Consider the following 15,476-nt stretch of genomic DNA (forward strand, 5'->3'; position numbering starts at 1 on the left):
TGGGAGACCCGCGTTCGATTCCCGGCGGGAGCTCATGTGGTTCGGATTCCACGTTAATCATTAGGTCCCGTCTCATATATCCTCGCTGCTGAAAAGGGTGTTAAACTCAAAATCAACTCAACGCAGTTGAACAAACCCGTCATTCTGTTTTTTTTATTATTATTATTTATTGTTGATTCATTGATTGCTTTCGAGTTGAACGTCAAGGTTATATAGGATGTGAGAAATCCAATCTACTAGAGGTCTGCATGAGCCGGAATTTTTTGCCCGGTCCCGGTCCGTGACTTTATAACGTGAGGCCCGATCCGAGTCCGAAATATGTTTTAGCATTTAAGCCCGAGTCCGGCTAGAGCTCGTTTGATAATCAAATGAGCCCGAAATAAGCCCGAATTACAGAAACTTAATAATTAAATCAAAATTGTATTTTTATTTACAGCAATAACAGGTTTAATTTTGCAATTGTGCTTTAAAAGTTCTCCAGAAAGAAGGATACAATAAATATCGTTGTATAGTTTACTTACAAAGTTAGGCCCAAATAGGTCCTAGAAATATGGTTGTATATTTAAAAATTTACTTAGCCCGGCCTGGCCCCGAAGTGATATATGCTTTGTACGTCCGAGTTCGGCCCGCAGGCTCAACCGGAGCCTGTGCAGATCTTTAATATCTACACCCATAAATGATCGAGCTCGAATCTCCTACATAAAAGAGGAAACATTAACGAGGGAGTCGCAAGTGAACGGTGGCATAATTAAGCAAACAATAAAGTGGGAGGGAACATGAATGCAGTTGTCTAAGAATGATTACTGTTATTGGGATGGCACATAAGGGATAGGGTCAAAAACCAATCTTTGGTTCTTCGACATACTGAAAATCGTTTTGAACAGCACACAATTTTCAGCTAGGATTCAATACAGTATATTATTCTTTATCCAATTCATTTTTTAGAGATGTATTTGAAACTAAATGTAAAAGTGGCCATTCGTGGTCAAGTTACTGACACGGGTACGTTTTGTGCATAGGGTCATAGGTTCGATCCCCGATAGGAGCACTTGCCTGGGGTACAAACTTGAGCAGTAGTATCCTATCCCATCGTATCCTACTTTAAGCCGTAAATGTCATTCATATTAGTACTAGATTTTTCGGGTTTCTAACGGGTATCCGCCTGCCCGTCTAATGCCCAATACGTACAGTTCTACAAATCCGAACGCGAGTTTAGAACCTTTAGACCAGTGGTGTATGTAGAATTTCAAAGGTCGGGTGGAAGGGAGGTCAAGCATTCAGTCTCATATCCTTTGAGGACATACATGTTTTTTGTATATACGAGAGGCTCGGATGATGACAGTGGTATGCCATTTTCTAACTTTTGAATAAACTGGAAAAGTAAATTCAACATTCTCATGCAATACAATGTAATGACTAGTGTTATAAAATTTCCGGAAATTTTGAACCTGCTGGTAAAAAACATTTTTTTCCGGTTTCTTTCCGGAAAAATTGGGAAAATAACAAAAGTCTTTGTATTAGGTTCGTTTTACTTGTAATGGAACCGTTTTTTGTTTTTTGAACGAGTGAAAAATGTAAATTGTGAAATTTCAATACTGTGAATATTTAAAAAAGAAACATTCGAAAATAAAACTGTTGTAATTATTCTTGAAAATTAATAGTCTGCACTCATCTCCTTTATGTGTCTTTTAGCCGTTTACTCCTGGTTGGACATTAATTACAGAACTTTTATAATTGCATGCACATCTACAATCATGAAGCGTTTCTGTTGCAACAAATAGGGCTCTCGAATGAAATTGAGTTCTTAATGTGCAATTTACTCTGGTGAAATTTTGTTAATTTTAACCAAATTACTTCTTAAAAGAAACAGCAGTAGGCAAATTTCCCTAATACTCATGCACTAAGACATATACCTGTAGTTACTATTATTTAATATTCAAATACAGACTTTAATATAAACTTTATATACAAAATTTTGTATGTAAGCAAATACCTGTTTTCTAGTGCGACAAATTATCTATATATATTAAAATGAAAGTGACTATATTTGTAACTTAAGAACACTTGAACCACCAGACTGATCTCGATAAAAAATGTTCTACATAGATGAGGTACGGGTCTGAGATGGTATTTTATCATTTTACTTTGAAGGTACAACTTGGAGGAAGGAAGTGCGTATATATATTGAAAATGACCGATATTAGTGTCGAACCCATAGTTTTCAGGGCCGCTGATATAAACAGTGACATTTCCGATGCAGTTTAAATCCAAATTCAACGCCGAATCTTTAGGGAGGGGGAAGGGGGTGATATATAAAAAAATGATCGAAAATGACTGATATTAGTATCGAATCCATAGTTTTCGGGTCCTGAGATGAGCAGTGACACTTCCGATACTTTTAAATCCAAATTCAGCGCTTCAACGGGGGGAGAGAGAAGGGGAGACATATAAAAATGTTCGAAAATGGCCGATATTAGTGTCGAATCCATCGTTTTTGGGGTCCTGAGATGAACATTAACACTTCCGATGCTGTTTAAATCCAAATTCAGCGCCGCAACTGGGGGAGGGAGAAGGGTGGATATATAAAGATGTCCGAAAATGGCCGACATTAGTGTCGAATCCATAGTTTTCGGGGTGGCCGAGATGAACAGTGACACTTTTGATGCTGTTTAAATCCAAATTCAGCCCCCATTAGTGCTCGTAAAGGGGGAGGGTAACATGTTAAAGTAATTGAAAATTACTGATACTAGTGTCGAATTCATAGTTTTTTGGGGTCACTAAGTTTATTGGTGACAGTTTTGGTGCCCCTTATACAAAAAATGAAACGCATTCTCCCTTTGCAAAGAACAGGTATTCTCCTAGTCTTTAATAATAACGAACGGAAGTTTCACATGTTAAATTCTGTGATACTTGTCGCTGCTCAAATTTACGCACGTGTGCGGTGTATGTGTATATGTTAATAAGATCATCTCTCTTTTTGAGTTGTTCGAAAAATATACAAATAATAAATTGGAATTTTTACCAGAAATCAGAAATCTAAAACGTAAAACTAAAAGTTGTTGCTATAAGTACGTTTTCCTGGTAGCGAAATACGTAGTGTAGGCCTATGTATGCTGCAGACACGTCACAGGAAATAAGATTAACATCAGGCGAAAAAATAGTTTTTAAATTATATTTTCAGCGTTTTGCCAATACTTCCGAAGAAAAGATTTTTTCTCATGGGTTCAAAATTTCCGGAAATTTTGCACAGCACAAGGAAAATACGTATCTCCATAAAATGTATATATATTTCATTTTAACATACTGGTAATTACTAAAATGATACTAGGTCTGTTATTTTAACACTTCCCTGCCATAAAACGGTGCTAACTTTATCAGATTACTTAAGATAATTTAAATGCGTCTATATTAATTAATCTAACTAGAATTATATTTCAGTATTTTTTGTAGCGATAACTCCATTCTATCACAGTGCTAACTTTAAAGGAGTGGTGCAAAAATACGTATTTGTTGCCACAAAATTTCCCTATTCTAATACAAGAAACATAACTGCTCAATATCTTAAGTAAAGTAGTAAATACAAAATAGTTTTCATTTTAAAAGCATAATATAGTAAAATATTCCAAAATTACAAATTTTCCTAATTTTTCCGTTTTTTTCCAACTGTTTTTACCCGACCATTAATAAATTTATCAAGCATCTGCAGGCACATTTCCGAAATTAATTTCCTACATAGTGTTCTATGGTCTAATTCCAACCCATTCTACCTAATAAGTCAATTTAACCGGAAGTGGGGTTTGCCAATGCCTTCTCTGAGCCGCTCATATCTTAATATAGTAAATATTTATTTTCCCATAATATTTTACTCAAGTGGGGTTATATCCCGAAACCACTTTTAGGTACGCAACTGGAGCCGATAGACCCGATAGAATCGTACGAATTCACAAGTAATAAGTACTGTACAAGAATTTGTGTTTGAATAATCACTTGAAAGAACACATGCTTTAGATTAATGAAAAGGTGTTTACATACAGGCATCTAACATGATCTAGCAATTGTTTCTGTCTAAAAAAGAAAAGGAAAATAAAAGAAAATGATCAGAAGTATACGTCTTACCCCTCGACAAAGCAAGTATCAGTGATTTTTTTTTTTAATGGTAGCGTTTTACAGTACGTAAAAGTGTTCTTTCGTGGCTAAGTAGCAGATGTGCATTCATAAATATTTGTGTATCGTTTGGATTTGACATCAAATGGAGAAAAAAAAAAAACATCCAATGAAGTTTCCGATTAATGTTGCCTTGCGCATAGGCGCCGACTTGAAGAAAATATTGGGGGGGCCAAAACAATGAATAAATATATAATCATATTCAGCCGTTTTCTACCAACTGCTGGATAAAGGCCCCCTTCCCTCCAGATCTCAGTCTGCTGCATCCGCTCCACTGCTAAATTCATGACCTAAGTCAAATTTGTTTAAACGCATTAAAACAAATTCAAGTTCAAATTCTGGGAACTTCACTGCACCACATTGATCTTCACTTCTCACATCAGTGTTACCATAGTTTTGGTTGAAGCTTCAGTGCTCTATTAACTCTTTTAGGATTTTTGGTAACTTTTGTTACCATGGCGTACTATGGTCTTTCACCTCTCATTTAGGTTCTATAACAGGTACTTGAGTCGTTTTTTATTAGTCAAGTCAAGGATAGACCAAAAAACACCCCAGATGCCTTTTGGAACCGGATGGTCAACTTGGCTGCGCCAAGTGGGGGCGGAAGGGCGTGCCTTTTTCTTAAGGCAAATTTCAAAAATTTTTCACGCCTGTAGTTTTCACGATATCAGATTGGAATTGTATGTACCTTTGGATATTTCTCAAATTTTCCTGAGATCTCTACGTGAAGCCGAGTCCGAGCACGAGGGGCGCGAATGTTCCGAGGGGCTGATTTTTTCAGGAAAAAAAAATCAGTTTTCCCGATTTTTCCGGTTCAGGAATACGATACGTACATGTGTTTGGCACCGTTGGAAAGGGCTTGTTATACTAAAGAAAATAACGTTTAAGCCATGACTCTAGGCTAAATAGTAATGACGCAGTAAATTTTTATAATAAATATATACGTATGTGTGTGTATAAAGAGAGAGCCTAAATTCAGACTTTCAACAATTTTTCTGCCCTTTGTTTTTAAGATACAAGATTGGAATTTTGCACACGTATTATATACATAACAGTGTATTTTTAGAAAAAAATTCAGATTCCTACGTCAACCCAGGCCTAGGCCAGAGGGGCAAAATGTTTTGGTTGAATTTGCAAAAATACTTCCGAGTTTTCCCCTAATTATCTGGTTTAGGTGTATGATATGGACATGCGAGTGATACCGTTGGAAAGAGCTTATTATACTGAAGAAAATGGCGTTTGAACCATGACTCTAGGCTAAATAGGAATGACGCAGTACATTTTTAAAATATATTATACCTAGATATATAGAGAGAGGAAGTTCGGGTATTATGGAATACCATTTTTGTTTCGCTTGTGTAACTCAGTTAATAATTACACATTGAAACAAAAAGGAAAATAAATATACGCCTTACATATTTGGCTTTATTTATGCATATCTTGATAAAGAAGTTTCGTTACAGGGGTGGGAAAATTTATAATTTGTAAAGAAACCACTTTGGAGGGTAATATGAAATAGTCGAGCATGGAATACAAATGCTATACAGAAAAGAAATGAGTTTTCTGTTGAACATATAATGAATACAGTGACAATACAGTATATGAAAATTCTGAATGCCAAGCCATAACTGATTGTGATTACTTGCAAAAGTCATAAATATAATACTCTGCTTCAGGATCGGCACAGTCATTGTGTGCTCACATTAAACATGATGAACGCTGGAACCAAGCTCATCCCTTGTATCATCAGAAAATCTGCTATAATAAAAAATACACTTAGCATTTTTGTCATCATAAATGTATGTTTAATTGCCCAATACCGATAGATATTTTTGTAATCAGAATACCATACGGAATACAGAATACCATGCTTTTCTTGCGGGTATTCCATATTGTCCTCCACGCCACCTTGGAAACGAAAGAGCTGATATACGCATTCGAAGGCGTATAGGATAATGGCGTTTATCAAACTACCTCTGTATATCCAACGTCATAGTGAATAAAAAAATGTTGTTCTATTACATTTCAATAGGAAAATACGGGTTGTAAACCACTCATCTGTAAAAGTATTCCTGAATAAGAAATCAGAATTTCACGTCTACAAACACAACGAATGTCACAATCATATGGAGACTGACTGTAGAGCTTCAAGGGGACGTGAGGTAGTAGTTTCTTTCCTCTCCGCTTGGAAGCAACACATCACAGGCGAGATAATGAGGTATTCCATATTATCCGACTATTCCATAATACCCGAACTTCCTCTATTTATATACATATATGAAAAGATGGGTCACCTTCAGACTTTCAAAAATTTCTCCTACCTCAGTTTTCAAGATACAAGAACGAAATTTTGCGCACGTATTATGTATATAACAAGATTTTTTTTAAGATTCAGATCCCTACGTGAACCCAGGCCCGGGCCAGGGGGGCACAAAAATTTCGATTATTTTTTCGAAAAATCTCATGTTTTTTTTCAATTTTCTTATTTCTGGTGTTTAATACGGACAAGAGAGTGGTACCGTTGGAAAGTATGAGCTATCCTGAGAAAAACGAGGTATAAACCACGATCCTACGATAAATAGTATACTATTATAAGGAAGCAGTAGCTTGAGTGAAAGTCTAAAATTTACCTCAAAAAGTGGAAATCCTAAAAGGGTTAAACGCCGATTTGAAAACGGTGCTTTTTATCGAATAAGAAGGCTGTCCCTAATATTGAATTAAAGGCACGACGTAATTTACGACAGAAATTCTTGCTCCTATTTGGTAATTCTTCCTCAACTGGATTATATTGGGGGGGCGAGGACCCCATCTTTAAATATTGGGGGGCCAAAAGTGCCCTGCCCCCCCAAAGTCGGCGCCTATGGCCTTGCGTATGTGACAAGAGTTCAGGCTGTCTCGTCTCGAAAAGGTGTCGTGAAAGAGATGTCTCCTCACGGAAAGCGCATCTGCGTTTAGTGGAAGAGCACTCCCTCACTCGTTTCGTATACTGTAACGAAAATTCTGTCGCCTATCGTGTCGTGAGCAACCTTATTTCTGAGTATTATTTTGTATGCCACTTAAGCAGAAAGCTCTGTTTCACGTAAACTCAGTGATGGCTGATGGAAAGAAACGTTTAACCCCAATTAACAGAGTCACGAACCCCGCGCTCCTGAAGAGTGGCTCTAGAGAATCTCATTAGAACAATAAATTAAAGATTACTTTTGATATCTTGAACAGTTCTATAACTTCTAGGCTACTGTATGTACTCTACATACGGACACCAAGACAGAGAGATAATCATTTTTTTTTCTTGAAAGTATAAATCTATTGAGAATAGGGAACAAAATGACAGAGGAGTGTGCAAATGCAAGTGGAGTTCGACAGGAATGCTCTCTCCTGCCTACATTATTTAATATCTATCTAGAAGAGAGAATAATAAAAAAAAAAAGAGTCTACATAATGAAGACGACATTTCGGTAGGAGGTAGAACGATTAGATGTATTTATGGTTTGCAGATGATATCAATAAGATGGTAGAAAACTTGAGGATGAGTTGTGAAAAATATGGGATGAAAAAAAGTTAAAATAAAAAAGCCATGGTGATGGAACGAAGCGGTCGGTGTCAAATATAGAAGTAGAAGGGGAGAAAATAGAAGAGGTGAGTAGTTTTCGATACCTGGTTGTATTATTAGTGATTATATGAAGTGCGAATGGGAATTAAAAGGAAGAATAGAAATGGCGAAAGAAGCCTTTAGGAGAAAGAAAATTATTTTGTGGGACCTTGCAGAAAGATTTGGGGACTCCACACTTCGTCATTACACAAACATGATGAAAAACGACTTCGAAACGTGGGTGTCGAGAAGAATGGCAAGAATTAGTTGGGTCAGGCTGAAAACGAATGAGTGGGTGTTAGAAATGGTGGAGGAGAATAGAACAATTCTAGATACTATCGAGAAGAGTAAGGGAAACTGGTTCGGACATTGGCTAACAGTAAGAAGGAATTGTATCATCAGGGACGAGCTCAAGGGTATGATGGCAGGAAAGAGACTGAGGCGGCGAAGGAGACTACAATTGATAGACGATATCAATTTTTTTAAAAAAAATCGTTCGTGAAGACCAAGAGGTTAGCTGAATACTGTGCAACATAAAAGATTCTCAGTTGCGGCCTGCGAATAATGGCAGAATAGCTATGATGATGATGATGATGATGTAAATTTAACGACGTTCAGATACATTATATAAATATTATACGTTTAATAATACTCGTTTAAGTGCTATTATTACTATTATTTAAAATCTCATCGATGTGATCATGAGTTAACCTATCCTCGACAAAATTATATATAAGGTAGTGGTAAGCATGGTGGTGTTGCATTATTTCGTCTAATCCTAATTTCACCTAACCAATTATAGTTATGACAGACAAATCATAAAATTTTTGTGTCCACCATTTTAAGAGAAATAAGAAACCTTGTTTTGCCTAATCCTCATTTTACTTAAAACGGCGGTCAATAAAAAAGTCCTGGAAATAAAACGGGAAGAAAATTACAAAACAAAATTATCTACTTTATGAAGATCAGAAACATTTGTATATATATTATTAATGTTTATCCCGGCTTAATATTTTTTATTTTGAAGAAAGTTTAAGTTTATGAGCTAGACTAGAAGAAATTCAGAAGACTATTAAAGTTTTTTTTTTTTTTTGAAGCCTATCTTTATTTCTCATGACTTTCTGACATCAATTTAATTATGCATTAAAAACAAAGAAGTTCATTTAACAAATAACACTTCACTAAGCTAACGCTCTAGACGAATACAACATAGCAGTGGTGCCGAAGTGGTGAAGCACTCATCTCTGATGCGTAGGGTTCTTTGATCGTTCAAACTTTTCTCAATTAAGTTTTCTGGAGGACAAACACCATATACGTGTGGGTTTCCTGTTGGAGGTTCTTCCATTTCCTCCTACGGGAAGTGGCGCTTAATATTGTCTTCCTCCGAGCCGTTCATTTCTATGCATTTCTTGAGATTTTCCTTGAATAAGATAAGTAGTATGTGTAAAATTGCTATAAATTCCTCTGAATGTAAAGACTCCAGCATACACAGTGCATGATGAACTTGGGACTCAGTATTGTCATCCAGACGTTTAGGCACAACTACGATGATGACGATCGAAGTCAATTTCTATTTTAATCTAAAGATTGTATTTGACCCAGAGGCGTCATTTGAGGAGGACATAGGGTAACTATCCCCATAAGTTTCAGAAGACCATACTTTTTAATCAATTGTATACTAATATAGTAACGAAAAACTGACACTCTTATGTCGGTGGAGCATCTTGATTCCCCTTGGCAAAATCTGACATAACCCTACTGATTATCATAATGTTAATCGTAAACATGTCACCTTCTTTATAGTGCACATTTTTATTCTGATTATGCTCTGTTGAAATCAGTAACGTTGTTTTAGATTTTTCCAGGAAAAGGTGTAAGATTGTCCGTCGACAAAGAATTTCACGTTTTTATTAGTATATTAATATACCATTAAAAAATGCATTTCTCAAACTCAGGGGAGACAATTGCTCCTGCTTTTCCAAATGAGCCCCTGCTTAAAAAAAAAAATAACGTTCAAGTGATTAACGTTGGGCACTTACTCTCGCAAGAGAGAAAACGCCCCTGACAATTTAAGAAAAGATTGCCTGGAAACCTTGATGCAACCCATGAGAATCATTTCTTAGTCTATAGAAATCTCATAAAATTTGATATTTCCCAATCGACAGTTTTGTCGGTGTGTGCAAAGCTCCTTACGTCCTTACACTTAGGTTTGAGAGTGGAAGTGACGAAATCACTTATCTCATCCATTATCTTTTAAAGATAAGAGTAATTGAAGGAAATGTTGCGACCGACAATAAATGAAGAAAATGTAGGGGAAAATCTGGTGGAACGAAAGAGGAATAAACAAGTAAAAATAAGCTTCTCAGCATAAAAGCATCTTGTAAAACCAAAGAAAATTTTAGTTGATAAGCATACAAATGTCATTCTAGACACTTTAGGATGCACATAACAAGAAATTATCATTTTATGAGAACGTTTATATAGGATAAATAATTTGCACCAAAAGCTGATATAACTAGAACATTAATTTGGTATTTAATTACTCAAAAAGCGAGCATCAGAAAAGCGCCATTTAGAGTAGACCTTCTAAAGGTGAGTTCCCAAACTTTTCAACTACCGCAGTCTAAAATGGTTGTCTTCTTAAAGGAAGTTTGATGATTTATCAAGGATTTTTAAATGAGAGACAAGAAACTCAATAAGAGTTCTGTAATTGAATTATGTATTATAAGGTCTATCGTGATTTCAATTAATCTTTATTCATTTCAGAAGAATTTTATATTAGAGGTGGTGAAATAGAGAGGAAATTAGATTGTGTTGGAAGAATAGTAATACTCAAGTGATAATAAGAGAAAGTCATCATTTACATAATTACGTTTTTACTAAAATTTAAAATCTTCTCTACTTTAATGTTTATCATACTATTATTCATTCAGACTATTAAAAAAGTAATCAAACATTAGCATGCATTTTACTAATTCTTATAGCTACTATTGAATCATAAAGAAAAAATAAAAATTTAATCGAAGACATCAAAACAATTATTTTAAGCCATTGACAAATTTTCAAATTTAAGATGACTGCACAAAATCTGTCACAGACAGAACGATACAAAAAATGAAGAAATGAAGAAAAATTAGAAAAAATGTTCTCCACAGTTGGTTCTATGTCTTCATTTATTTCCTTGCTTTCTTTTCTTACTTTTTTTCCCTTTTCAACGCCAATTCAGTTCATTTAACCACGAAAGAAATTTTCTCAACCTGTGGTTGATGGTAATCTTCATCTTGCTAAAAATGCGGTTCCAAACCTTTTCAATTTTTTAAAGCTTTTCTTATTTTTTTTTCAAAGATTCTAGCCTTATTTCGATAAAATAATTTCACTTAACAGTTTACCTTTAACATAATATCTTAAAAGAGATTGTCATACTTGGCGTGTAGAAGTATGTGTAATCATTGGTGGGCATAAGGCTAATGCCAACTACATTTGTTTCCATTCTTATAGTATTTCACTCTCATTCACAATTAAAATGTTTTTAGCCTAATTCGCAGAAACTGTGTTTATTTACACAGTAAAGAAAGGTTATGGTGTTTTTCCCGTCATTGTCTAATTATTTTCTGCATACTCCAGTTTAGGAGCGGGTTTTAGAAACTTTGCATCCGGAGTTAATGATTACATGAAATCATCCCTTGTCCTCAAACCCGACGGTACACCAAATATTTTTCTTGACTTGCCACGGATCACCCACCTGCTTCATCAGTTCACGCAGTGTTTCTTTTAGAAACAATGTTCCCGGGGGGGGGGGGGGCACTGCTAGTACTATTAAATTTATTATTATATTATAGACGCATTAATTTGGTCTCATCTGTGGCGGGGGCAGTGTCCCCCCCAAAAAAAATGTCTGGAAGAAACACTGAGTTCACGTCATTAGCATTATTAACAACACAAATAAGTCACCTGCTGAACATATACTTGTAGTAAAACCGTCACTTTAAGGAGAGTGACCAACTTAAAGAGGGAGGAAAAATAATCACCAATCGGAATTAGGAGTGATCGGCAAAAGGGTTTCTAATATATTGCTGTTATGGTTTTATAAATATAATTCCATTTCAATAAAAAATCGGTCTTACTGAAGGGTGGTTGGCTTGAAGAGGCGATCGATCAGAGAAGCTTCGTTGTATGATATTCATGACTACTATCTTCTATCATACTAATCGCAGATGATACCGTAAATCAATATATCCATGCGAAAGATGAAGAGTCAAATCTCGGCCAGTATATAATAATAATAATAATAATAATAATAATAATAATAATAATAATAATAATAATAATAATAATAATAATAATAATAATAATAACAATAATAATAATAATAATAATAATAATAATAATAATAATAATAATAATACTCCAGTACTACTACTAATAATAAGCAAGCATTTCTTTCGTGAGAAATTCATGTTCATTCTCAATAAACGAAGCTTGTACCTATTCAATAAGAATTGCTTTCAAATAAAAGTGCTTAGAAACACTTTCACTTGAGGACAGAACATGCATTATTATATAAAGGAATTGACGACCTTCGCCAATAGACAATGTACTGTACGTCCTTCCTTAACATTTTCTACGCGTATTGGTAGAGTTTAAACTTGTAAGTCGTATCCGCAGGCTATTTACAATTGGCAAATGACTTTGTATAAATTAAGGACATTTTTGTGAAAGTAATTTAAACTTATCAACAACAAAGAAGACAATAGGGTATATTTGTTGAATATACATATTTGTTTTCATTTATGGTTGAGGATCATAATAGTTCATTGCTAAGTCGTCTACGTCGGAAATGCATGGTTACGAGATTGATCTAAATTTTCTCAGGTTATCTCAGTTTTCAGGATTCATAAGTTAAACGAATTAATTATTAATTTACATTTCAACTTGTTTCTTATCTTACAAGAGATCATCTCGAAAATTAGGAAGGATCTATTTGATTCTTTATTTTCTTTACGGTATTCATTCGCTCGTCTTCACTCTAGCGCAGGGACAGTGTCGGATTTACGTACAAGCTAAGCAAGCTATAGCTTAGGGCCTTAATCTCGTGGGGGGGCCCCAAAAATTTTTCAAGACAAAGACTGGCTGTAATATCATTTCCAAATAATAAGAGAAAGGGAATAAGATGAGACGCACATATAACAACGGTATTTTGCATTTCATGCACTAAGCTCTTATGAGGCAAGTAATGAGGGCCTCGTTTTCATGGTCCCTGTTGTCCAACCCTGCTTGTAATAGGGTCCATGTTCCCAGCCTCGATTACAATGGGACCTCCGTTTCCCAGCCATGCTTGAAATGGGGTCCCTGTTTCCTAGCCCCGCTTGTAGTAGAGCCTCTTTTTCAGAGCCACACTTGTAATACGAACCCTGTTTTCCAGCTCCACATATAACGGGGCCTCTTTTCCCAATCCCGCTGATAATGGGCTCCGTTTCCCAGCCTTACATGTAATGGGGCACCTGTTTCCCAGCCCTGCATGTAATGGGCACCTGTTTCCGAGGCCTCCTTTTAATGAGTGCTTTGTTTCAGAGTCCTGCTTGTAAAAGTAGCCCGCTTTTCAGGTCCGCTTATAATGTGGCTTCGTTTTCCAATCCCGCTCATAATGGGGCCCCTTTCCCAGCCCTGCATTTAATGGGTACCTTTTTCCCAGCTCTGCATATAATAAGACACCTGTTTTCCAGTAGGGATGCGCACGAGACAAAATTTGAGGCTGTCTCGTCTCGAAAATGTGCTGTAAAAGCGATGTCTCGACTCGAAAAATGTATATTTCTCTATTGGAAGAGCTTTGTCTCGACTCGAAGTTTTGAAGAAAATTCGAGTCGAGACAAAGCTCTTCCAATAGAGAAATATACATTTTTCGAGTCGAGACATGGCTTTTACAGCACATTTTCGAGACGAGACAGCCTCAAATTTTGTCAGAAAAATTCTGTCTCGACTCGTCTCGTGCGCACCCCTATTTTCCAGTCCCGCTTTTAATGGGGCTTTTGTTTCAGAGTCCTGCTTGTAATGGGGCCCTTGTTTACCAGCCATTACAGTTAGCTACGTACTTTAATAATACTTCACAGTATAAATGTTATGGCACCTTGTACTTGTATGCTGATAGAACTACAGTGCTGGCCTTTCTCGTACTCTTTGGAATACGACAAGAAATCCGGGCTGGTAACAGTGGATTTATTAAGAAGACATGAAACGACAAGCTGGTGAAATAATAGTAAAATATCAAAAAATTACATCCCTAAGCGGCGATACTTTTTATATCGCGAAATTATAGATATTTCGCTGTACGTAAGAAGTAGTGTCAAGAAATATTTTCGTAATATTCAGAGTTACTATTTTTGCAACTCATTTTTATAGTGATCTATAGTGTGTCAATAATGGTTCACTAAAGGAAAGTAGAGGAGCATGAATCATTCATGTTAGAGGCATCTTGAGTCATTCGTTTTTATTTATTAACATCTCACTGTATGTTTGTTATGTACTGTTGTGTTCAGAACTGCACAAGTGAATTTATCTTGTATAAGTTAATATGCAGCAGTCTGAATGTGTCAGGACTATCGGCACTAGTTACTACACAGCAAGGTAAAGTACCTAAATCTTTTCTCGTCGCAGTAAAAAGAAGATATGTATAATATTTATAGTTTTAAAAATCATTTTAGTCTAACAGTGACGTTTTTCAACGATATTTTGATGATTTTCAGCGAATTTGCGTCGTACTACACCTCGTGTAATCTCCGAAGGTTGCATTCCATGTTGGCCTGAGTTACTTTAGTAACTTGACCTGAAAAAACTCACACTGTTGGTTGATGGTGGAGTTGAGCTTCAGACAATACTTACTAACCCAGGCAGGCACGTAGCCAGGATTTCGTGTAGGGGTGGGGGGGAACTGTTCAAGATATCAAAAGTAATCTTTTAACTTATTGTTCTAATGAGATTCTCTAGAGCCACTCTTAAGGAGCTCTAGAGAATCTCATTAGAACTCCTTAAACCGTACAAGTAACTCACGTAACCGTACTTCGTGACTGTTAATTGGGGTTTAACGTTTCTTTCCATCAGCCATCACTGAGTTTACGTGAGACAGAGCTTTCTGCTTAAGTGGCATACAAAATAATACTGAGAAATAAGGTTGCTCACGACACGATAGGCGACAGAATTTTCGTTACAGTATACGAAACGAGTGAGGGAGAGCTCTTCCACGCTCCCCCCACGAAACGAGTGAGGGAGGGAAAGCAGATGTGCTTTCCGTAAGGAGACATCTCTTTCACGACACTTTTCGAGACGAGACATTCCCTATCTTTCGTCAATGTCCTAGAATCACTCCCATAACATTAGGCGCCCTTCTTTAATAATCAAATAGGACATTTTATAGTTTCTGCATCGAATTTCCCCACTACATTCTGAGCTAAGTTTACTTATTTCCTCCTAATTTAAATTGTTGTGCCTGCTTTCTTTTAAGCTTTCAAATTTCCTTTATCTATACACGCTTCATATTCCTATAAGGCATTCTCTCCTGGAGATCAAAATGGGGGATTATTTTATCTGGCTTGAGCATGATTATTGGGCATATTGTTCCACTTTCCGTTTTCGACAATTAGCGAAAATAATGTGGTAGTTCTACGTTACTTTCCATACCGCAGTATCCGAGCCTTAATGTCACTATAATCACGACTGGAACTAGTAAATT

At 36.1% G+C, this 15,476-nt stretch overlaps 1 protein-coding gene across 2 annotated transcripts in view; it reads left to right on the forward strand.

Annotated features, from left to right (window-relative positions):
* The window catches only part of LOC145664516 (uncharacterized), a 228,240-nt gene that overhangs the window by 151,640 nt on the left and 61,124 nt on the right, over positions 1 to 15,476 (forward strand). The window lies entirely within an intron of this gene.

The sequence above is a fragment of the Thermobia domestica genome, chromosome 11, assembly GCF_964235325.1.
Source record: "Thermobia domestica chromosome 11, izTheDome1.hap1.1, whole genome shotgun sequence".
Lineage (NCBI taxonomy): Eukaryota > Metazoa > Arthropoda > Insecta > Zygentoma > Lepismatidae > Thermobia > Thermobia domestica.